A 5,275-nucleotide genomic window follows, 5' to 3' on the forward strand; every position below is an offset into this window, starting at 1 on the left:
TAAAATTCAGTCTTACCGTTAGTAGGCCTCATTCACGAAGCTGGTCTATAAGGGGTGTTTAAGGAAATTGCCTATAAAATGGCGATTGAATGGGTATCCACTCTTACCCACCACACTCTTGACCAGTGGAGGGTCGTTAGCCGAACGGGTAGGATAGGACGAAACCTTCCATTATAAGTATAATGAATTATTAAAGTAACTAAATGTTTTCATAAAATTCCCAATGTTAGTTACTTAGGCAAAAGTGAATTGATGCAATTCCATGAAATTACAGTTTGTGCCCTTGCAAAGACGTTAGTGGAGCGTGTGTGGTTTACCGGCACACTAAATGGTTCTGAGCAAAGGTAGCAAAGAGTGACTCAATGTTTGTCATAGTTTGGTGGAGCGTGTGTGGTTTACTGGCACATCGAATAGGTGACTGTAACATGTGAGGGCACCATGTAAGTTTGCATGGTTATTCACACCCGCTTTGTGATCCTCGGCATCCCAGTCACAAACAAGAGGGGCATATCGAGATTTAAACATGCCATTGAAAGTTCAATGAATCTCAAAGGATCTAGGAGTTTTCATAGATTTAAAACTTAAATTCTTTTTCGTTTTTCGTGGTGGAAATTAGTGAATCGTCATTCACTTACCTTCAAATATTCTGCAATTAGGGTTACGGCATCCCTCTCCCGAGTTGTAGAATATTGTGTTGGGTCCTAGCCTTAGTAACTCATTTGGGTGATTTACTAAGGACTCAATCAATCAACTAACTTGAATTCGTTTTCTCTCGTTTTGTAGATGTCAAAGTTCGACAACTATGGTCTTCCCAAATCCCGTGGAACAAGCATTCCACATGAAGATGATATTTCACGATTTGATCGAGGAACAAGAAATCATGCTTCAATTCCTCCACCTCCTCCAATTATTCTCCCTAACCCACAAGTTTAAAGGCTTGAAAAGTTCAAGATCACTCAAGCCCTTTTGGCAAGTAAACATAAAGAAGGAAAGTCAGTGTGTGCACACGTCCTAGGGATGAAGTCACACATTGATAGGTTAAGAATGATGGGATCCGTTGTCGGTGAGGAGATGGCTGTTGATTGGGTTCTTCAGTCACTTCCTAACTCGTATAGTGAGTTCGTAAGAGAGTATTATATGATGAACCACGACGTGACCCTTATAGATCTCACCTATATGCTTATTGTTGCTGAATCAGCAATGGTTTGGCGCAATAGAAAAGCAAAGTTGATTGGTGAATCTGCCTTCATGGATATAGACAATGGCAATGAAAGACATGCTATGATCGAAAAGTTTGATCATAAGAGAAAGGCAATGTCTGAAGTAGTTCCATGTCATGTTCCAAAAGAGTCAATTTGCTGTTATTGCCAAGAGAAAGGGCATTGGAGACGAAGCTGCCCTATTTACCTAAGAGATCTAAGAGATGGGAGAGTCAAAACGTATGACTTTGCTTTAGGTAAAATCCATTGACTAACTCTTTTAAGCTTCTATTCTAGATTCTTAATACATAATGTGATAAGATTACAATTGATGTATTGTAGGATCGAAAGAAAGGAAGCTTAAGGGAAGAAGTGAGCAAAATCTAACCGTGAAGGAATGGATTTCGATTGCATTTCTCGAAGATTAGATTCTTGAGCTACTACTTAGAGTTAGAATTAGATTGCTAAGAAAGATGTATTAGCATAGTTTTTCAATGAATTGCATTGTAAGGACAAAAATTTTTAAGCAATAAAATAAATTTTGATTTTATATTATTTATTTATCCTTGCAATGGCGTATATGAAAAATTGATGTTTGGATGTTTCTATTATTAGCAATAATGGATTTGGTTCTTATTATGTTATTTATGGAAAGTCGAGAATTTACCAAATAGGGAGAGTTTCTCATCACCCAAGTTTCAATTGGACAAAAACTTGGAATCATGCAACTTGGTTGCACGATGAATGAGAAATTTCACATTTGGAAATTAGATTTAATTGACAAAGTGTCAAGTGAAGGACTAGGAGATCGAGCACACAAAGTTGCGTGTTGATCAAGTCCACCATAAGAGTAAATGTGATTATACTTACAAGATTAAGTGTAATTCTAGATTGATTGAAAAAAGGTTTAAATCAATAGTAGAACGAATAAGAAGAATCAAGTAGGCAGAAAGATAAAAGTTTCTCCATTCTAAGAAGAACGGAGAGTACCTTTTATGTTTTATGATGGGTCTTAATGATTAAGAACCATATCTCAATTGATCCTCTAAGTGGGTCTTAGTATAATTGTATGTCTAAGAAGAGGAATCAAGAATTGAAGAAATAGTTAAATCAAGAAGTCAATCATACTTCGTTCCAAAAACAAGTCTTAGAGTTAAGATTGTGAAATTGAGTGATAAGTATTAAGAAGGTTTATAACATTCATCAAATATGGAAAGTTGTGATGTCTTGGATAAGACAAAGACCAAATAAGACCAATTTATGAAGTGTTTGATAAAAGCTACACTAACTCTTGAATATTTGTTTGTCAAGAAATGGTTATTAACAAGAGAATCTTATATGTCAAGGAGTCAGTGGGAGTCTTATGGTCTTGAAAGGTTTCAAGAACAAATCAAATAAACCTTATCGATCATCATTAGCACACGAGTTGAGGTTTATAACCTATCGTGTTGACATTATTTTGTTTCTGTGCCATTCCACTTGAGTTAATTATGCATGTGAGTTCTATGAGTTCTCATTTTGAATGCATAAAATGCAAGGACCTTGATCAATGGAAAGTACATTGATAAGAAAAGGTGAGCTGCTTAACTACTTGGAAGACATGGTGGGCAGCTGTGCTACCATAAAGGCAAGAAATCGAGATCAAGAAAGTTCGATCCATATGAGTTTAAATTTGTCGTAAACTTTGGTTTTAACAAATTCACATGGATAGGAACAAATACACCGTTTAAATCTAAGTGTCATAAGATTTCCTCCTTCATGAAAATGATTGTGAGGAAATGCTTTCACTAAGAAAGATTTAAGAAGATAGTGATTGTAAAATTGCATTCTCGAATTCGATTATGGTTACGGTATCCCTTTCCATTATTTGAATTGTGAGGTTTGGAAATTAGTCTTAAGTGTTTAGACACACATATGAACTATCGAAGGAAAAGGTGTATAAGTTCAAGAAGCCTTGATAAAGGATTATCAAAGCATTAAGTATTAAAAACATGAACTTAAGAAGTTCAATAGGTATTGTTTTTATGAAAGTTAAGATGTTTATGAATACATGTAGAAGCTAGTGGGAGCATAAGTGTTATGTTTTATAGTAATCATCATGATAGTGGGAGCATAAAAGTTATGATTGTATGATTATTATGGAAAGTATTGCAAGTTGGCAATATTAATTATAGAAAACAAAAGTTATACCTTGCAAAGTCGTAAGGGTTGTAAAGTTGTTTTGCTATAATTAAGGGAGAGAATATTATGCTTCATTTTAAATCTAAAGGATTAGGTTGAGAAATGTTGATAAATTTAGTCAATGGTACATAGTGTGTTTTTAAAATTTCGATTATGATTACGACATTCCTCTTCACAATTCGAATTTTGAGAACATAGCAAATAAAACATTGTGCATCGTGTCCCATACGCTTCGGGTATAGGATCGATTGGAAATGCTTTAATGTTTGACCATTCTAAAATTTTCCAAATGTCTAGCGCATTTAGAGGGAAAAGGGACTAGAATCAGTTTTGACTAAAATAATTAAACAACTATCAAAGGACAATCCAAAGTTCGACGAGGATTGGTTGCTTGTGAGTAGTTGGAAGCATGGTATTGGATGGACCATATCGACTCTATTATGAATAGAAAAGATTCTATTAAAAATGAGTTGTCATATGGAACATATGGAAGTGTGTCCATATTGGGAATTGAATATTGATAATATATGACTAGATTAGAAACTTTTATGCAAAAGGATGTTCAAAGGAATGTACTTTGAGTGAGAGACATCATATCTAAGGAATTGTCTTGTAACAATTTCCGATAAAAGACTTTGTAATATCATTGGCAATAGTCTTTGTGACTTTTGTGCAGTGACATTACGAAAGTATAAGTTGCATAGAATGTTAGAATCTAGCATATTCTATAAGTAGCAAGAATTTGATATTCTTTCACTTATGAAAAGGATTTGGAGTTTTGAAATGAGAATGATTGGAAATGTGTTCAGTGTGATCTATTTCACAAAGTAAGAACCATAGGTAAACATTATTTGCATGCTAGGAGCATGGGACAAGTGTTGTAATTCAAGTAAGAAGTTGATTACCCGAAACGACAAATAATGAGTAATCAATATGGTGATAAATAAAAGGTGTTTTATTTATACTCAAAGGTTTGAGGCCATATGGGATTAGTATTATTCTTGTGTTTCACATTTGCATGTTTTGACTTCCAGAATAATTGAGTTTATTAAGAATAATCGAATTATTCGAACGAGCCACAGTCATTCATATGTTGGAAGTAGATATGAATGAAGATTGTCGTGAATTGGTGTGTGGATTGTCTAAAGAGCATTAGACATAAGCAAATGTTTGCTGCAACGTTCATGAGTGCTTATGAATATGAATATGAATTTGAGCATTGGATTAAACCCACACTCACTTGGATCACTCCATGAATTGTATCACGAGTGATTGGTGAGACGATAACATCTTATATTCTTGAAACCGAGATGTGTGAGTTGTATCTTGCAAATAGGTTGCACATTGATAATATGTAAACGCACTAGTAACTTGGTGTTATAAAACATATTGTTGTGTGTGATTTGGTGAGTGAGTGCAAGAAAGCATTGTATCAAAGTTTATCCGTTCCTTTTATCCAAAGTAGGATAAAAGCGATATCTTTGGGCCCCTCGATGATTTAGTGATGACAAACGTAAATGCTCGGCCGGGCTAGGGCTAATTTGATTTGTTCAATTAGTCAGTCGTCATAAATCGGAAATCGAGATATAGTACAAAGAGAATGATTTGAAATCATATCTCATACGATATCTAGAATGGAGGAATATATGATCCCTTATCTAAGGACACGCGTATTTGATAGGATCAGAGTTGACAGCGGCTTTGGAAAGCTACGATTGCAGATCAGGATCTGAAGTCATACGCAGAATAGTTGTTAGACTTATCCAAGTGGGAAACTGTTGGATTAGTGTCTAAGTCCATAACTATTTTGGTATGTACTTGACCCGATGGTGCATGGTCCTTTTGGGTTGCCTTCACCAAAGCAACTTGATTGGAGAAATAAATAAAGAGAGAGG

Source organism: Lactuca serriola, chromosome 3, assembly GCF_051521515.1.
Source record: "Lactuca serriola cultivar US96UC23 chromosome 3, Lser_US96UC23_V15, whole genome shotgun sequence".
Classification (NCBI taxonomy): domain Eukaryota; kingdom Viridiplantae; phylum Streptophyta; class Magnoliopsida; order Asterales; family Asteraceae; genus Lactuca; species Lactuca serriola.